Genomic DNA, 21,146 nt, shown 5'->3' with positions numbered 1-21,146 from the left:
TCTCCTCACCAGGAGACTATGGGCCTCGCTCAGCTCATCTGACGGCGGGAGAAGGGCGCCGGCGGAGGCGGCGTCGCTTTACGACGTTGGCGGGAAGGGACCGGAGAAGTGGCTCTCGGACAGGCAGCTCCCCCGCTGCCCCACTACTGAGGCGCAGTACGTGAACTCTGGATCCTTTCGCCTTCTTTACGGCTTCCATTCTGCTTTTCCTTCGTTTCATCTCCCTGCTTACGCGACGCGGCAGCGTGCAAGTCCGTGCCGGGCTGCTTTATTTTCCTCTTCATTTTCTGCGCCTAGAGAACGATGGCGTGACTCGAGCGCTGGCATGTAGCGGCTAGCAGATTGAAAGGGAGTGGTCGCCGTTACTTTGCTTCGACCTTCATTTCTTTCTTTTCTTTCAGTCGGGGCCTCCCAGACATCCCAGATTTAGCCTTCGTTTTTTTTTAGTTTTTTTTTTCGCTCCCACGTGGGCGCCATTTCGTCGCTGTCATATTCGGTTGTCGCGCGGAAGCGGCGGTCCTCCGAGATTTGAATCCCCCTACGTCTTCCCCTTCTTCTGCCAACTACCCGCCTTGCCTTAGTAACCCACCTTAACCTAAGCGAGGTCTTCTCCTTCTCATTGTTCTGCAGGTGCCCTCTGTCCTTTCTTCGGGGAGCAGCTCGTTTTTGCGCTTGGCAAGACAGAATGACATCACGTCCGTAGCCCTCAGCTGGCTCAAATGGGCCAGCCTATTTTCCGCGCCCGGCTGCTTCTGCCGGCTGCGCCGACTCTTCTTCGCCAATCCTTCTCATCAGTGCGGCAGAGTCGCTTGGCCTCCTCTGCAAAGTTTCCGGACGAGTCTGTGTCTCTCGAAAGCCCTAAGCATTTTCTTTTGCCTCGCAACTCCCCGTTACGTGTCAGTCGCTCGGAGTGGGACTTTTCTCAGCGCACTTACGTTCACTCTCTCCTTCCTCTTTGGAGTAGCGGTAGCAACGAATGTGTCTGCGGCTACTTTTCGACATAGTGGGCACCACGATACTCATTTTGAGCCTGCACAAAATCTGCAAACTTGAACATCAGCCGTAGCTTCTTAATTCATTCGCATTCACATTTCCCAATAATCTGACGCCTTCTACGTTATTTGCTTTTGATCTGTGTTTCGTTATTGTAGGGATTTGGGCAAGATGATTGAAATAATGGCTCATTATCAAAAGAAACAACGCCTTTTGAGGCACCGTCAATGCCGAATCGCCAAATTAGGCGCTTCGCGATTAGATGAGCATATGCGCACAACGCACAGAAAGTAGCCTTTACTAAACGAACCCTACAATCGCAGCTGTTGGAGCAAAGGCCAATGTGCGACAGAACAAATTCTCGGTGGATTGAGTATTACCTAGGACGCGTTGATCATCATGTCACGACAATTCACCCATACAAGAGGTCAAGTCTTATCATCACGGAGCGGCGGCAACAAAACAAAGTGGCAGCTCTTGTTAAAAATTACTTCCTACTCGTTTGCTAACACACAGGACATAGAAAGAGTGTTAACTGCTAAAATATCTATGATAGTACAGCGAAGACCGCCACCGCAGTAGTCCAAATGGCAGGCTACAGTTTGCGACATGCGTTGGTCGCGAGTTTTGTTCTGGCCGTAGGTAGGCAGTGTTTTTATGGTGCATCGTTTGAACAAGCCTCCAGGTAAATGAGCACAGAAAATAAATTGAGCTCGAGACACATTAATATAAATCCCTTGTGCTTTCCTTGGCTTCATCAACTACTTCTTGCAGTGAACGTCGTGACTGAACGGACGCTTTTGAAAATGCCGAAAGCAAGCGACACGGCAAGAACGCCAGCATCGCCAACAGGGGTGTGGGCGTCACTTTATGTACGTGTGTCCAAAATAGTTCCGGCCCCTTTTTGGTGTCGCAAGATGACTTCTTTTATCAATATATCTTGACTAAAAAATGATAACGGTTAGGTGGAAACTGTTTTACATGTGACTCGGCCGACTGGCAATGCCAGTCACGGCAATGAGATCAATTTTAAAATTTCTACATTTTCGAAAAATCAACCTTAACTTCCCTGTTCAAATCTGAACCTTAAATGATGTTTTTAAACAGCAGGTCAAAACTACAGTATCTCGAGGTAATCATCGATTGGTTCTTTGCTTTTTCGCGCCTGAATTCTGAACTGTGCGCTCAGATAGTGCCGTAAGTCTCACCCGCAATAATGCGTCAAGGTCTGGCGAGCTCGTGACGGCACCCGTTCAGGACTGCCTACCCGCACTGTGCTTCGGCCAGCTGCGAGTGCCGGAGCCAGGCGCTGGAGCTGTGCGGTCACTGCTATCATAGGCAGCGCTCGCTGATGATATTAGAATAGCCTGTGAGACCGCCTATGTGTTGTCAGCCGGTTTTCTTAGTAATACAGCGTTAGCAGCACCACGCGATCACATCATGACCTTCAAAGGGCCATGGCATATCACAAGCGCCCGCTGTCTATGGAAGCGGTGAGAATGAAGCTTTGGCTCAAGACTCTGCACTAAGATCTTTGCCCGCCGCCGAGCAGGTTGGCAGTCGTGATCAGGTGTTGACCTGAGATTGTTAACCACTGACTCGTTTTTGTGAAAGGGGCATTCGACGATCTCCGAAAGCTAAGTTCTAGAATCAGGTGCGGGAAAGCCGACACTTGCTCGATTAGAATCTGAGTCAAGTCCTGTAAAGTAGACTAGCCTGTAATCAATGCAGCCTTCAGGATTGCGATCAGAACGTGAATGATAAAATCAGTGATTAAAGGTCACTAATTAGCTTCATAAAATTTGGGTGAATAGACGAATAACCGAGACCAATATTTCCGTACATTGTGTTCACTGAGCGAAGCATGCATTTTTTGAAGTCTGCATTCGCTTCTTCATTTTTCTTTTAGTTAAAACTGTTTAGATTTAGCAGAACAACGTGTGTACTCCTGCATTTCGCGAGCAACGCAAAAAATCGCAGCAGTGACCTAAAACAAGCGTAGAAAGTTTGTAGACGAGTAGAAACGTTCACAGCAGGCTTGCTAACACCCGGGGGCTAAAAGCAGTGGTCAAACATTGTTTTTACACCACACATGCCCATACACTCCGTGCGGCAGAGGTTAATAGAATAGAAATTCAATGCTCATCATGAACATAACCACAAAAGTACACTACAATTCTGAAACATCCACCCTGTGCCTACCTTGATACATTGAGCAAAGTACAGCATTCCCGCCTGGTGCCTAGTCGCAGTGGCAAGAGAATCTTAAGAGCTTTAGAGCTCGCATTCTTCAACGATTGGTTCACGATTCATTCTGTTCCCCTTCCATCATTAGTGGTTGCCGTCTCTGTCGTCATAGTTTAGTGTCAAGCAAGCGACGACATTCGTCGGATCCGATATCAAAGGCGCAGATGACCAACGGGACGGGAGCCACACAATGCATTGCGAAAAGGATCGTTACGAAACCAGAGGTGAAACTTACACCACGTGACGCCATCTTTTCCTCCAGCAAAAGCTTGAGGACAGCAAGCTGCTGAGGAACATGGTCGATGGTCGTCGTTATCCGGGATCAACGGATCTCAGGATTCTGCGCCCGCCTTTCGCCGTATACACTAGCTAGCGGCTCCATGTTGCCGGTCCCAGATGCATCGGCATTCACTTCGGCTCGAGCCGGTAGAGCCCGAGGACTTGTACCAGACCCCCCGCGCTTCGAATCCGCGGCTCATTTGTCACATCGAGGCGCACGGCGGCCGGGCCATCGAGCCAGCGCGCGCGTCCTGTCCCCCGCGCATCCCTATTTAGACGACGCCGGGTTCCATCGCTAACGACTGCGGCTCATTTGTCTCCCGCGCAACGTCGCTTCCCATTCGCACGGTCTGCTGAGGACGGGTGCCAAAAACTTTTTGCCGCCCGATTCCGTTTCCCTCCGGCTTCGCCTTGATTTTGTCGCTGACTCTAAACGATTTCGACGCGGCGCGGCGCAGTCGACGCTGCTTTTCCGGCGGAAAAAAGTGGCTCCAATCGAGCTTGTTTGAGTGCTCTAATTCTTCCAGCCTTCCTTTGTCCGCTTCGTCCGAAGCGCAATTTTTCTACCTTTTCCTCATTGTTTTCTTTCTCTTTGTGCTTCGTTCTCTCTTTTTTTCCGTTTCTCTTTTTCGAATATCTGGCCGTTAGTTTTGCAGCGTTTTTGATCGCGCTTCTAAAGCGTTCGCACTGTAAACGCTATAGCTTGGCAGATGCTCTGTTTTCTCTCTCTCTCTCTCTCCTTCGTCTACGTCGGACTGTCGGAAGCTTTTTCAAGCGAGAAATTTCGCTCAATTAGGCAGCGAACGAAGGCGATAATGGCGCTTGGGCACGTAGAAGCGTGCGGAGGATGATTGCTGCATTGATCAAGAGAAGCGGCCCCCCTTGCGAGGGAGGCGGACCCGCTTGCCAGTGCTGTTCTCTATCGACTTTTAATAAAGGCCGTAGATATTTTGTACCGCCCAGTGTCGCATAAAAGCTGCCGCTTTCGAGCTCCGTGATAAACTTCCTGCACGCGATCGAGGCGCGAAGTTTTGCCGTTTATCTTCATGTGTTGGCCCCACACTCCCCACTTAACTCGTTATGCGGACTTGGTTTCTCTTCCCCGTCGCTCAGTGGCGCAGGGCAAAAGCGCTGAGAGTTAGAGCTTGCGTGTCTACACTTCGTCATTGGGCGAGAACAAGAACTTAATGGAAGGAATTAGCGCGTTGAGGAATTGGTGCATCGGCGTACTGGCTACGACGCCGTTAGCTCGATAGAAGTAACTAGTTTTTGGAACTTTTTAATGATTGTGTCGAGGCGAACAGTTGTAGGATATCGCGCTTAGTAATGGTACGTCATGTTTCGTGTTTTGAAGTAAGGCACAAAAAGAAACTGAACTTGTTTACTTAATGGATGGGAGCGGTGATAATATGGTGTATATGCTTTTGTTTACAAAAAGAATGAAGAAAGAAGGCTCGAAACCTCCGCGTGATAATACGAACATACTCAAGACAGGCACCATAACCAGATCAGCGCAAGCGCGGCGCTTGCTTTAATCAGAAGCGAGCCATTTGAACAATCTCGCTTTGTTTCAATGGCAGCATAATTGAGCGATCGTAATTTGCGGTGGCAGGGCATCGCGGTTGAATCACAGGTACAGTTACGAAGAGAAGTATATGGACCACCCTTCGACGGTTAAAGCCTTCCCACGCCTCACGTAGAAAAACCTTATGGATGTTTGATGCGTATTACTGTGGAAGCACTATACCGACGGGTCAACCCTGGGCAAGATCTTCGGGTGTTTGTATGCTTGCGGTGTTTCCGGGATGTGCCAAGTGGAAGTAATGAATAAAAAGAAATTAAATTAATATTCACGCTGGGAGTCGAGTCCGCTGCAATGTTAACTGATCAGCTTCGCAGGCCGCCGCGTGAAAGCCCTAGGCTATCGCCGCAGCCGAACTCGCGTCGTGTTAAGCTGCAACACACTCTCGCGCTGTGCACTGTGTCTCCTCCTCAGTCCACTAATACTGTTATGAAAATATTATTCGCGCTTGAGCTATGTGGCGGTAGTGAGAGAGAGATGTGCGCTGCCTGCGCTGGCGGGGACAACGTTGTGGCAGAAACATGGTACTGTGGCAATACGAGAACAATATTGCTGCAGAAACGCGGCACTGGAGCATAGGCCGCTTAAGTGAACTGGCATTGACGATGAGAATGCTGGAGACGCGCTATACTGGCTCCCCGAGTTAGTGGGAACCTCTTTGAGCAGCCCGATCATATTGCCGTTTGGCGCCACTATACTTGGGTACAGCTACAGGTCCGTGTTTACCGCTATTCAAAATTTTTTACCTTAATCTAATTGGTTATCTTGCTATCATTTTTTAATTGTTATTACTATTTTTTTATTATTATTATGTTATTCATTCGGCTACAAATTTCACCGAGTCCATCTCCAGCGTGTGTTATGCATTTTCCGTTTTATTTCGGTGTTCCTACTTTTTGCTTACTTCTATCTTCCCCAGCAATCATTTCATTGTTGGTCATAAAAAATTCATCTCAAAACCTCTCTGTGCACCCCAATTTCTGTCCGATCCCCCTATGTGTACATGTGACATTGTACGCTGATAACAACAACAACAACCACCTCGATCGCGCTTTCAGGTACGGGGTGGTGATGTCCACCTGCGAAAAACTGTGCTCTCGCACAGTATTTCATGCTTAGAAATCCTAAAGCGCCAGCAATTTTTCGCGTCATATTTACTTTTGTCCTTGTAAATAAAGGGAGCAAATATTTCTCTTTCTGTTAGGCAACAAAAAAGTTTGAACGTGGAAGCGCGGTCCATAATATTTCATCCGCGACTGTATGCAAGACCAAGACGCTAGGCACAGGAAACAAGCTGCACGTAACGTGGTTACTATGTAATAACTTCATCCTGTAACTGACTGTAGTTCCACACCTTAAGAACTGCCGCTTTCATAAAGAGTGAACAAGCCGTTGTACTCTCTTTAGCAGTTGTTCACTCTGCATAACTTGCCTAAGGAGCGAAACAATACCTTCATCAGAGAGTACCAGAGAGTAGAACTACCGACGCACTCCCTATGAGGTAAAGGCAGTTGGAGAACGGATGTAATTTCTTTGCTGGTACAAGCACCAGAGCCCTATGGTCACCTGTTACTTCCATCTCTTGGAAAATACATTAGCCGTTGAATCCACTGAAGGAAAAATCAAGTGCGATATGTTTATGAAAAATCTGCTATATTGATGAATCCTGAGGCATGTACTTTTTTTATTGGACTGAACAGCTTATTCGCGAGCAAACTCAACTCCAGTTCAAGGGGCGCTGCAAAGTCTGGCTACATTGGGTGAGATGGCGAATCGATAAAGGTCCACGCATAATGTAATGTCGTTCCTCGCTTGTGCCTAAATTCGGGCTGCTTCGTAGAGGTTGAGGGAGAGGGGGGTAACCACTTTTTCCTCCTCTTTTACAGTGACCACTTAATTTTGAAATGCTCAAAATGCACTGGAAACTATCAAACCGAAGTTGTGGCGCCGGCGTGGGTGGCGATCCTCAAGAAATTGCGCTAGCTGACGAACATCTTTGCGGAATCTATCGAGGAGAAAGCGCGCACCGATATCGTGGCGTACGGAAACATGCTGACATCGTGTTTATTTATTACTAGATCAAGACTTTGGCGGCTTGGCCCTTATTCAGCTTGAAATTCGCGCCACTCTCGCCGAAGGTACCTACGGTCGTCGCGCTTTCTCATGTGCCGCGTTTCTTGCCGCTAACGTTTTGGTAGCAATCAGCTATCAGCAATCAGCGTGTTGCCCGCGGTATCGTCCATCCGACCAACGGCCTCGCGGATGTACTCCTTACCAACTTCGGCAATGAGCGACAACGCATCGCTAAAGGGACCACGGTCGCCTACTTGGAAGATATCGCCGAAACTTCTGATTGCATCGCACTCCAGACCGGGACATCTGCCAGCCGAACGGCCCAATTCTCCCTCGATGTGAACCCTGCTCTATCACCTACCGAGAAGGATCGACTTGTCGGGCTGCTCTGTCAGTTTCAAGACTGTTTCTCGTCTGCCTCCGCGGTCAAGCAGACGCCCCTCACCAAGCACCGCATAATAACCGACGAACGTATCCGACCAGTCCGACAGAACCCATACAGAGTGTCACCGCGGGAACGCGAAGTCATCGCTCAGCAGGTAGACGAAATGCTGAATGACGGTGTCATACAGCCATCGAGGAGTCCCTGGGCTTCACCTGTCGTCTTGGTTAAGAAGAAAGACGGCAGTGTGAAATTCTGTGTTGACTACCGCAAACTCAACCAGGTCACGAAAAAAGACGTCTACCCGCTACCACGCATTGATGACTCCTTGGACCGGCTGCGCCATGCGCGCTACTTCTCCTCGCTCGATCTCAAGAGCGGTTATTGGCAGATCGAAGTAGACGAACGGGACCGTGAGAAGACTGCGTTTGTCACGCCGGATGGACTTTACGAGATCAAGGTCCTACCGTTTGGATTGTGCTCCGCTCCAGCGACATTCCAGCGAATGATGGACGCAGTCTTATCCGGCCTTAAATGGCAAACTTGTTTAGTATATCTGGACGACGTTATTGTGTTTTCCCCAACGTTCGAGGAACACCTCCAACGCCTTTCCACCGTGCTACGGGCTATAAGGTCTGCCGGCCTCACGTTAAAACCTGAAAAGTGCCACTTCTGTTACGAAGAGCTCCTGTTCCTGGGCCACGTCGTCAGCCGTCGAGGTGTTCAGCCCGATCCCGCCAAAACTGCAGCCGTCGCCAACTTCCCTACTCCATCCGACAAGAAGACAGTCCGGCGTTTTTGGGGACTCTGCGCCTATTACCGCCGATTCATTGCAAACTTTTCACGAATTGCTGCCCCGTTGACGCGTCTCACCCGAGATGATGTCACCTTCGCCTGGACAGACGAACAGCAAAAGGCATTCGATGAATTACGGCACCGCTTGCAAACAACGCCTGTGCTTGCCCACTTCGATGCCCATGCCGAGACCCTGGTTCACACGGATGCAAGCAACGTAGGCATCGGCGCTGTGCTCGTTCAGTGGCAGGATGGCGCTGAGCGAGTCATCGCGTACGCTAGCCGGACTTTGTCTCGTGCTGAAACCAATTATTCCACCACCGAGGAAGAGTGCCTCGCTGTTGTCTGGGCAGTGATGAAATTTCGCCCGTATCTTTATGGCCGCCGCTTCCAGGTCGTGAGCGACCATCATTCTCTTTGCTGGTTGACGAACTTGCGCGATCCCTCCGGACGCCTTGCACGTTGGAGTTTACGTCTACAAGAGTTCGACATGACCATCATGTATACGTCCGGACGCCAGCACAACGACGCCGACTGCTTGTCCCGTTCGCCTATCCAGTCGGCGAACGAAGACGAAGAGCCCGACTTCCCTCTTATCGCAACTGTCGACGCAGTCACTGTTTCGCAGCGCCAACGTGAGGACCCAGGACTCGCTCCACTCATCGACTTCCTGAAAGCGCGTACTACTGAAGTACCCCGTCCCTTCGCCAGAACGCACTCCTCGTTTTGTCTCCTAAACGACGTGTTCTACAAGATCAACTTTTCTCCCACGGGAAGGGATTATCTCCTCGTCGTGCCAGACACTCTCCGCGACGAAGTCTTGCAGGCATGTCATGATGAGCCCACCGCCGGTCATCTCGGCTATGCTCGAACTTTGGCTCGCATTCAAAAGAGTTTTTACTGGCCCAAACTTGCGGCGGCAGTGCGCCACTGTGTACGAACGTGCCACGATTGCCAGCGACGGAAAATACCGTCTGTAAGGCCAGCTGGTTTACTGCAGCCTGTCCAAGTGCCCAGACTTCCATTCGAGCAGGTTGGCATGGACTTGTTGGGCCCTTTTCCAACTTCCTCCTCGGGCAACCGGTGGATAATAGTCGCTACCGATTACCTCACGCGCTATGCTGAAACAAAGGCCCTCGAACGAGGCACGGCAGCCGAAGCAGCGAAATTTTTCGTCGAGTGCATCGTCCACAGGCACGGCGCCCCGTCAGTTTTCATAACGGACCGAGGCATAGCTTTCACGGCCAAGCTGCTGGAATCCGTCATGCAGCTGAGTGGCACTACCCACCGTAAATCCACCGCCTACCATCCACAGACGAATGGCCTGACCGAACGTCTCAACAAAACTCTCGCCGACATGCTGTCTATGTACGTGGACGTTGAACATCGGTCTTGGGATGACATCCTACCGTACGTCACATTCGCGTACAATACGGCACAACAAGAGACCACGCGCATGACGCCCTTCTCTGTGTTGTATGGCCGCGAGGTGTCCACCATGCTAGAGGCCATGTTGCCCATGACGGTCATGACCCCGAAGCTGGTACGGAGGAATTTACTCAGCGCGCCGAAGAAGCACGGCAGCTTGCGCGACTGCGCATCCGGAACCAGCAAGGCCGAGACGCTAGGCGTTACAATCACCGCCACCGAGTAGTGACCTTCGAACCGGACGACATGGTGTGAGTGTGGACTCCGATTCGACGCCGAGGGCTTTCCGAGAAACTGCTAAAGCAGTACTTCGGTCCCTACAGAGTGGTCCGTCAGCTCAGTGACGTCACATACGAACTTCTTCCAGACGGCTCTTCTACTTCTCATCGCCGCCAGCAGAAGTCCGAAGTCGTCCACTTCGTGCGAATGAAGCCGTACTTTTCGCGCGAGCACCGCTAGCAGCCTACCGCCACGCCATAACCGCATGCTTCTTGTGACCGTTCATTTTCTCACCATCCTTACTTACGAACTGCTTATTTTCTGCCATGTTCTTGTGAACTGCTTTTCTTACCTTCTTTTCTTGCGCATGCATCGGGTCGATGTTTTTTTTTAGGGAGGGGGGTAATGCGACGTTTCCACAAGCAGCCACTAGGCGGCTGCTCTTCGCAAGTCGCGTGCACCGCCGAGTGAAAGAAGAAGATCGGTTCCGGCCTCCTCTGGGTGCTCTTGGCTTGTTCTCCGGTGCCGTCCACGTCACCCCCCATTAAAGCCTTTCGGTTACGAGCCCCAACGGCTACGTAACAATATGTTTTCGAGACGACAGCATGTTGTGTTCTCAGTTGAGACTATGCTCATATCTGTGGCGAGAAGGGGCACCAAAATAAGTCGGTATGTGAATGTGTGCACCACGCTCACATAAAAATAAATATTCGGTCGAAGAGATTCAGCCTTGTGCATGGATATAGTGGTTTAATTCACGGTGCATTCTCGCCGAAGTAGTCGGACAAAATTTTTGCGTGATCGATTGTGTCGGTGGCGGAGGTCAAACGGTCTGTATCATGTACGCGGGCGCACACCGCAACAACGCCAGGGTGGCAAGCGATAATCACCAAAAGTCCGCGTGCTTCGTAGTGCTTTTTTTTTCTGTTTCTCTGTCAATCATAGCTGTCGTACACCACAAACTCCTACCCGATTGAGGTCTTCAGGTGCTCTCACTTGCGCATGCATTCTGGTAAGAAGCACACCTGTAATCAAGTGTTCACATTCGACTCGGTCCGCCCGGACAGTCTTTACCTTTCGAAGACATACGTCGAAACACATGTCAACCGAAGTTTAGAGAAGCAGAATTCGATTTGGTTTAGCATGGTCCTGTGGGGGCATAGTCTGTTGTTTACCATTTCTTAAATGTCACATACTTTTGCTGAAAAAGAAGAAATTTTTTCATCGATTTCATTTGCCAACCTCTTTGTGCAGCTGTTCGATTTGTATGAACTGTTAAATTCCACTGACCATGAAAGCGGACAGGTTATAAACCTTGGTTATTATCCAGAGGTTTTCTTCACGCACAAGTTTATTTTTACGTAAATTTTACAAACCGTAGTGCTCTTTTATTTTAAATGAACAATTTTCACTGTTTTCACCATGTTTTTTTTTTTTTTTTGCAGGAATGGACCTGAAAAGGCCATGCATCCATGCCCAACTACTTCGCTGGAGCTGCCTAGGCACCAAGCTAAGGAACTCATGAAGAAGGCTGGAAAACATCCTGAGGCTTGTGTGTGAAATATACGGCAGAAATATTGTGGCAGGAGGAAAATTGACTCTGTGACACGAAGCATTCTCTATAGTGGCTCAGATATTAAAAGTGCCCCCTCACGGCAAGTATTCCACATACACATGCAGTCTGTGCAAACACATCTCATGCACAATTCACATCACATATTTATTCAATACTTACTCAAACCCCGAGAAGGAAATCTGTCTGCACCCTAGCCATCGTTCCGTGAACCACTTAATAAAAGATTGTATCAGTTTCATACAAAAATGGCAAGATATAAAGACAAAGGCTTGAGACGTGCAGGACAGGCTTCATTTCACACCAGCTTCCTTTTACTAGGAGCTCTCGTGATGGCATAGGGTCCATTTATTATGCTAGTGCTGTGGCGAGAGACGCTTGAGAGGTGTGATAGCGCGACGCTGTGTTGTGACGTCATTGCGGTCTTGAGACCCATGATTCCGTGCGGCGTTATCCCGACGCTCGGGCCTATATATTGCTGCGTGCTTTTCAATGAACGTTCTTCTTTCGTCGTCCACCCCTCGGGTAAGTCATATCAGAAGCCATACGAGCAATGAAACTGCAAAATTTCTTTAGAGATTTTGAAGCACTTGAACAGCCCGTAGATGACACAGGTCACCTTAATGCCTCAAAAAAGCGGCCGCTTTCGCTTTTGAAGTTACGATTATTTTGATGCGCAAAGCTTCACTAGGCTAGTCAACACCGCGCTTCGCGTGAGCCGGAGCCCAGATCTGCCACTTCTGCGCATGCGCAAAGCCGAGTGACGTCACGCACGGCGCAGGTGGCCGCCGTCGCCGCCGCTGACACAAAAATAAAAAAAATACATCACGGAAATAAAATATCACAAATAAAAATATAAATGAAATACAAACAGTGCGCCAGGAATCATCTCGGTAGACACCGGAATCGCGCCGTAAGGGAAGGAAAATGAAAATAAAATTGGTTTTAAGGAAACGAAACGACGCCTGTCTCTCTCATATCTCGGCGAATACCCGAACCGCGCCGTAAGGGCCTTATGGAAAATGAAATGAAATGAAAATTCCTTTTAAGGAAAGAAAATGTCTGTCTCTCATATCTTGGTGTACACCCGAAAGGAATGCGCACCACAGTACATGCCTCTAAAGCAACCTTCTAAGACAGCACCGTAATCACTACACGCGCGTCTCCTCCTCCGCCTCCGTACAAACTTTGTGTAGCTAAGACAATACGCTTCGGAAAATCCAGAAAGCTATACCCTAAGTGTAACCGTAAGTATAACCTTAAGCTAAACCACGAGCATCGCCGCAGCTTTTCGCTTCGAGATATCCAGGCTTAACCTTAGCTAAGCCACAGCCAATTTTTTGCCGTATTGGTGTGCACTGTGATGCCACTGCATTTCAAGCAATTAAAGACCTGATTGCAGAAATGTAGAAGGCACAAGTCATGTCACAGTTGCTTCAGAAAGTAAGCTGTCGAGCATTCCTAGTTGACACTGGAATGTGTCACAAAGCTAGTTAATAAATTATTAAACCCTCATTCACCTCCATGCAGCTTAGTATAGTGCGCGTCCACATAGGTGAATACTACCTAAATTGTACATTGCGCTTACACTCTACGTAACAGTTAACGGGCCTTTACCTTGTTTAATGCGCGCATATGGCTGTTTCTTTTTTAATCTGCTTAGTTGTGAATTTTACGCAGTAATGATGGCTTGCCGTGTGTACGGTATTGCTTTCGTTGTTTCTTCGGTCTCTGGCATTGCGTATTTATTCGGCAGACTGCAGAGGCTGCGCCCCACACTTGCGGCAGTTGCCTGCCTTTTCCCCGCGTTTTCTTGTTCGTGCATGTGATGTGAACAACTGTTGCGCGATGAAGCAACACGAACTAATGGAGACAAAACTGCGTTCTGCACGCTTATCTTACTGATTTTCCCTCTGAAATCCTTTCCCGAATAAAGAGTTGGCCGTCGGTGCTTTTTACACGCCACCTAAAACCTCTGTTCTTCATTAAAGATCCTCTCTCTATATATCCACCACTGGCAATTATAAAGGGGAAAATAATGAATCACGGAACCAATCGACCAAGAATACGGTCCCTGTGGTTTCACTTAAGCCCATTATTTGTGTCGTTTTATTTGTTTATTTTGTGCTGATAGTACACACGCGTGGTATAAACGCTGGCTGATCCTAGGTCCAGCTTTTCAGTCGACCTAAATACCGTTTAGGGCCCGGAAATTCTCGTCATCACTAACCAAGAGCTGGTGTGATGCCGCGAGTTAGATGGCTACACCAGTCATATACTATCGGGTGCAACTCATCTGAAGCCGCATCGACGATACGTCTTACACCACGTGTCGATATACTGCGAACACTGGAGGCATTTTGTTCTGACAATTTATTTTTCTCCTCAGGTAAAGACGCTCAAAAATCGAGCCCACTCACCCTGGATGGTTGCAACGCAGCCGCCAATGCGCCGCCGTGCAAGCCGCTCGCGCAGAACGCAGCGTAGTTCTAGGAACGGCGCATTGTGAGAGAGAGAGCGCGCGTGGTACGAACTGAACCGAAGATTGATTGGTGCGACGGCGGCAGAACCGTTCGGAAATGAGAATGCACCGCATAATCAAAGCACGCGCCGACTCGCACCAGACTCCATCGAGTAGGGCGGGAGCGAAGCTGCAGGAGGCAGGCGAAGGGCTCCAAATTGCGTTAGCAGTAGGCGGACGCAGCGCAGCTAAATTGGCCACATTCGTCTGCTCCCAAGAGGGAAAGCTCCAGAGGAGCAATCATTTATTATAGAGCGCAAAAAATAAAAGGAAGTAAAGGAAACAGTGAAGGCAAGAAAGCTTGAACGTCGTTTTTGGCCGAAATTGCCCAGAATGTTGTTCTCTCCACTGCTATGATCCGTGACTTGCTTTTTTCCGCGTTCCTTCCTTTCTCGCGCTGCCAGTTTGCTTTTTTCTCTTCCCTGCTCCCATCGACGATCCGTTCCCAAAACAACTGTTAATTAAGTTATGCCAGTGTGCTTGGGCGTGCCTTTAACGGAAACCAGTGGGTGAGAGAGAACGAAAGAAAACCCTGCCGTAATGAGCCTTAAGTTTATAGTCCTAATGCAGCCTCCTAGCCAGAAATCTTTCCTTGCGTGACTGGTCGCATCTTAAAGGAGTGTACGCAGGAGCCTGTCTACTCTTCACAGGATTTCAAGCGTATAGCTAGCTCCGGGATAATTGCCATAAAAATGGGAGGACGCTTAAGCTTCGCCTTTAAGAGTGAACGCGAAAGCTTGTTGCAGCGCTGCAAGGGAGTCCACGGAACGGCATCTCTCGTTCGGCGCGACGCCTTGCACGATGGGAAAATATCTCGGAGTCTCTAGGAGGCCTCTCAAAACAGCCCATCCGCCACCCGAAGACATCATGAAGGGGCTGCAGTCACGCTGCTCTTTGAATTGCCCGTTGTGCGTCTCTGTTGTGATTGTGATTTTAGAGGAAAGGAAAGGCGCAGCAATTGTCTCGCATATCGGTGGACACTTCAACCATGCCATGAGTGAAGGGAGGAACTTTGGAGTGAAAAAGAAGAGACAGAAAGAGAGGTCGTAATGAAGTCTGCGTCTCCGCTGGCATCGCATTCGTTGACCACAACAGCACACCGACGCGTACATTGCAGGCACTCGGGCGGTACGGGTTCCATGACATCGCAATGGTTGACACCCGCACAAAACATGACGCACACAGGTCCGGTCGCCACTGCCTGCCCGTCTGAAGCCCGAAGAGGTCGCGAAAAGTTGCACCGACGCTGCGGCCCGCAGGGGCGAAACTGACGTGTTATCACCAGGCTCCGCGTTCGCACCAGTTGACATCTTCATAGGTTTAGTCTGCAGGTCTTCCAAATTCAAATTCACAACCCCTGTGCGGCTTCAGGGCACGATAAAGAACCCCAGATCACTGAAATTGCCGAATCCCTGCACTACGGCGTCCCTCATAGCCTGAGTCGCCTTGGAACGTAGAACTCCATAAACCCAAACTCAAACCGAACATGCTCATAACGCAAGCTATTCGCATTTACTTTCATCTCTGCAACATAGCTGGCGCTGCTTTGCCACAGCTCTTGGCAGTCAATTGAGATGCTTTGTAGAGTAGAAAGCTATTTTCATCGGTCCCGTTTCAAAATTCGCATACTCATAATTACTCATGTGTGCATCAGTACACAAAGACACATCTTGAAGTCAAAGTCGACAACGCATTCACTAGGTTCACTATTATTCAGTTCGAACTAACGGCCTCTTTCTGATGGCGGACTAGGTTTGACACATATATATATGAGAGACAGTTAGTTGCACGTTTTTTTTTTCTTTTTGTGTGACAGCTCCCATCCACTTATTGGAGCGTCCATGCAAACCAACTCTGTGAATCTTCTTACCAAATAAGTGATCTCTTCTAATTTTATCGAGTAGCCCATATTATCATATTATTTGATATTATGAAGTTATGGCTCCGTAGGATTTCTGGCAGTTAGCCTTTCTTATGAGTACTTATTCTATGTTTCACATAAGAATTTATACAAAGGATTGATATCTATGCTCTTTCTGCCTCCATTGTATCGCTCTCTCTACTCTAATTGTATTGGTCATGATGTGCTGAGAAGAGTACGTAAAATGCCGATTTTGCCTTGTACTAAAATGTTTTTCTTTAAACTTCACGCCGAAGATCTATTTGTTAAAAAGTGGCTGCACAAAAAATATTTGTTTCTTCTGTTAATTGTCGCCTACGTGATGGACTTTAAACCATTGAACACTTTATTGCCTGCAAAGAGGCGGTATTATTTTGGGGCAATCTACAAAGGGCACTGAAGAAAGACTTTGTATTGAATTTGCACAGTGCGCGTTACCTAATGGCACTCAACATGACCGCGAACATGACTGCACAGCCTCTGGAAAACGCGCATGTTGGACCGGCATGCTGAGCCTGTCGTCTCCTACAGCAGACATTTCGGCCAGATGCTGCGCCAGCTGAAAGACAGTTACGAAGACAGTGACTACAAACCGGACGGGTTCCCGTCATTGACGTCCTCTCTTTTCTTGCCGCCCTTATAGTTAAGTTGCGTTAAGACGTGTGTTTTATGGTGAATTCCAATGGCAGATCGGGATCAAGTTTTTCTGCTCGGTTTGGATCAGTCGTATTCCAATGGTAAAATGGGAGCGCGAGTTGTATGTTCCAATGGCAGATCGGGATCAGGCGTAAATCCCGGATCGCTCCGTGGAGCAGCGATTTTTGATCTGCCGAAATCGGCGGATTTGACCGGAACCTCGCGTGACGTTTTCTTTTCCGCCGCGTCTGCTTCCGGTCGCGACCGGCAGCAGCCGCTTCGTTCCTGTCGTCGCTACGTGGTGAGCCGGGACAGACGGGCACTTTCCAGTCAACAGTGGACGGCAATGATCTTGCTTCGAGCCGTGCGGCACTAATTTTGCTTCATGGAAGTGACAGTTCCGACTCGGGCACTGAAAGCTCAGAGTCCAGCAGTGAAGATTCGTCTGAAACGGACAGCGAGTGTGAAGCTGCCGGCCTGTATATGCCTGCCGCCGGCGTCAGAAAAATGCGCTAATATTCTTTGTTCGCGTTCATAACAAGCCCTGGAGTAGAGGAATGTAACAAATGAATCATTTTTGAGGATCGTTGGCCAATACCGAGTTGCTGGTAGAAGTGATAACTGCGATAGAAGCAAATTTCTTCCTGATGCCCAGTGCGGCTGGTCTGCTGTCTGCTAGCTCCGCTCTTGGAGGCGTCGCAGAAATCGATCATGTCTTTATTTTATTATGAGACGAGGAGCACAGTAAAACGGTGACGCGAGTAGCACCTTTACTACAGCGCTGGCCAATTCCGAAGCGCCCTCAGCTGCGGCATCGATGAAAAACAGTTAGGCTTAGCGATGACTACGGCAGCCAGGGAGAAACGTTGGCCGAGGGGCAGCGCAGTTAGTCGCTCGGCGTGTCCGCGGGCGGCGTCGTTGCCGAAAACTCGACTGTCTCGCTGATTGGTTCAGCGGCTTGCGTCTCGCAGTCGCAAGGCTGGAAAATCGAGCAGCGAGGAAATTGCCTGCGCGTCGTCCGCCACTTCTTTCGTGAACGGTAGGGACAGGCTCACCGGCTCTCCGAAGACCGCGGCCGCATACTCGCGTGTTCACGGAGAGTGGACCATCCTGTACATACGCTTTGGTTTTGGTTTTACATTACGGCCTTCGTACTACCTCCTTTTTGTTTCGCCGAGACGGCGTCTGTCAACGCGGAGATCGCGCCTCGCGCAACTCCTGTCGCACTCGAACACGAAGCTAGCAGGGCGTCCACTCCGGCGGCGCGCCTAGTTTCCGCGGTCGCCGCTGCGGCGCTGGCGTCGCGCTCCCGAGGGATCACTGGCATTCCAATCGCAAACTGGGAGGTGGCAAATCTACGCGCTCCGACGCGCTCCGTACGCGATCCGACGGAGCGGTCTCGATCTGCCATTGGAATTCAGCATTAGCTGTGTGGTGTTGTTTCCATTCAACTTGCTCGAGTACTAGGTGATATATATATATATATATATATATATATATATATATATATATATATATATATATATATATATATATATATATATATATATATATATATATATATATATATATATATATATATATATATATATATATATATATATAACAGCCGCCGCGGTGGCTCAGTGGCTATGGTGCTCGGCTGCTGTCCCGAAAGACGCGGGTTCGATCCCGGCCGCGGCGGTTGAATTTCTTTGGAGGAGAAATTCTAGAGGCCCGTGTACTGTGCGATGTCAGTGCACGTTAAACAACCCCAGGTGGTCGAAATTTCCGGAGCCCTCCACTACGGCGTCTCTCATAGCCTCAGTCGCTTTGGGACGTTAGACTCCATGAACCATATATATATAACACAAGGAAAGGGGAATGAGGGGCTCGTTATAAATATTAGAGAAGCCAACAACCACAGAAACCAAGGGGCACAGGAGATTTTTAATTTATTTATTTTGTAGTGTTGATCAATTTATATTAGTGAATATGTTATCGCTTAAAGCTAATTGATTAGAAAAGCAGAAGAAAAAACAACCGCATGTCGCCGGTGGCATCCGAACCCATGACCTCCAAATTACGCGTCCGGTGCTCTACCACTGAGCTACGGCGACGGCTGTCAGACCTTCTGCTTTCGGGGGTATTTATGTTTACAGATAACCTAACCCACCGGCGGCATGTGGTTGTATTTTCTTCTGCTTTTCTAATGAATTAACTTTAAGCGATAACATTTAACATTATATATATATATATATATATATATATATATATATATATATATATATATATATAGGCTAGGTGGCGCCGCCCTGGTTAGCTGGCTGCCTACCGCGCTCTGCTTTAACCTGCCCCTGGCCTGGTCCAGGGCCTCGCCCGCCCCTGGATTTACACTCCATCGCTTCAGGAAGGCTCCCGAAGCACGTGGAAACCATCGGCATCACGGCCCGCTGCCGAACTGGCCCTCCAAGCGTCTCCAAAACTGTGAAGCGGCGCGGCGCCTCGCTAAACCTAACGCGCCGCGCCTCCACCGCCGCAATGCAGCGTCTGACCAAGCCCCTGCAGCCCAGACCCACCGATGCCGCAACCGCGGGGCCTGTTCCAACCACGTCGACAGCCGTCTCTCAAACGGGTACGTTCAACGCCGCCCACACAACCGAGCACATTCCTGCCGCACTGCACGCCTTGAGCGACGCTGGGAACACCGGATCGACGGCCGCGGCGCAGCCGGCAGCGTTCGTCGTCGGCGCAGCGTCCACACCTAGCCAACTCCACGCTCTAAGGGACGCCAAGAGCTTCGGGGCCATAGACGCGTCGCAGCCGGCTGCGTTCGTCGCCGCCGCTGGAGCCGCTGCACCTACTCCAGCCAAAGGTCCCACTGACACCAAGACCTCCAGCCCGACACCCGCGTCGCACACTGAGACTCCGGCTGAGGACTCAGACATGGACCTTACGACGTCCCCGGCAGACGACACTCCTTCCCAGAAAATCGGCTGGACCACCATCGGTGCCAACCGCAAGCCTGCCACCGCAGCCCGACCCCGCGCCGAGCTCATCACAGTTGCCATCCAGCTTCCCCCTGGAACCCTCACCCCCAAGCTACCTCTCTACGACGTACTCGCCGCAGTCGCCTCCGCTGCACAACTTTCCTCGAAGACCAGTGCCGACATCACCCTTCAGGCCAGGCCAGCCCAAAGCCTTGTGTTTCTAAAGACTCATTCTCCTCTCACCGCCCACCTCCTACTCTCTGTCACGCATCTTCAGCTTCATGGTAAGCCTGTCACCATCAAAACTTACACCCCCCATCCTCCCATCTCATGCCTCGGCGTCATCCATAACGTCGGGGGCCACTTCACTCCTGATGACCTCATGCATGACCTGGAATCTTTCAAAACAGATATTCTCGCTGCTCGCATGATGGGATCCACTCAATCAGTGCTCATAACGTTCGCTGGCACCGTCATCCCCCACTTTGTTTATTTCAAACGCGTTGCCTTCCGGTGCCGTCCTCATAAACATAAGCCTCCCACCTGCACCCGTTGTCTCACTCTAGGCCATCGCGCCCACCAATGCCCCCAGCACAGCGTTCCGGCCAAGTGCCGTCGCTGTGCTGCTCCTCTACCCGCTGACCCTTCCGCTCATGTGTGTGCCCAGCCCTGGTGCGTTCATTGCCAGGTGAACACCCACCCCTCCCTCGACCCCACTTGCCCCTTCATCCTTGCTAAGCAACGCGAGTGTGCTAAAGCTGCATACCTCCGACGCCTAGCTTTGCGCCGGGCCACTCAACCCACCAACCCTCCCCCCTCCCCCGCCTCCTCCTCCTCCTCCTCTAAGCATGAATCTCCATCATCTCCGATCACGTCACCACCAGGCTCCTACGCCGCCATAGTTAAAGGATCCTCGGTGCCAGCGTCCCTCTCTTCCACTACACCACCCTCTCCATCCTTGACTGACGAGAGCCGCTCCTTCGACCTCCGGCTCGCAATGCTGGAACGCCAGCAGCGAGAGCAGCAGCGCATTTCTCACGATCTACAACAGCAGATACATGCCTTGACTCAAACCCTCCAGACAACCACCTCCTCTCTTACCTCCCAGCTTAGCAAGCTAAATGAGCACCTTGCCACGGTCACCACTCCTTCCTCCAGCGCCCAGGTCGCCCCTTTGGCTGACCTTGTAGAAACCACCACACAGGCACATCACACTCGCTTGGTTCAGCTGGAAACTTCGGTTCTCCAGATCCTTACCACCCTCCAAGCACAATCAAAGCAATTGGAATCCTTCGCATCTATGCTCCAATCCGTCCATGAGTCACTGCCCCCGGCAAAAAAGAAGGAATGCGTACCATCGCGTTCCTCTCCACTATCATAATGGCGTTTGGCGAGGACCTCGAGATTGTGCAGTGGAACTGCCGAAATCTTTGCCACAATAAGACCCCCCTCCACCAGTATCTACTCACCCGCCCCTCCCTACCTCAAATTCTCCTTCTCCAGGAGACCCGGACGGCCCGCAATGTCCCAGGCTACCGCGCCTACCATG

This window comes from Amblyomma mixtum, chromosome 3, assembly GCF_055824585.1.
Source record: "Amblyomma mixtum isolate Tamu chromosome 3, ASM5582458v1, whole genome shotgun sequence".
NCBI lineage: Eukaryota > Metazoa > Arthropoda > Arachnida > Ixodida > Ixodidae > Amblyomma > Amblyomma mixtum.
Note: the sequence above shows the minus strand (reverse complement) of the source record.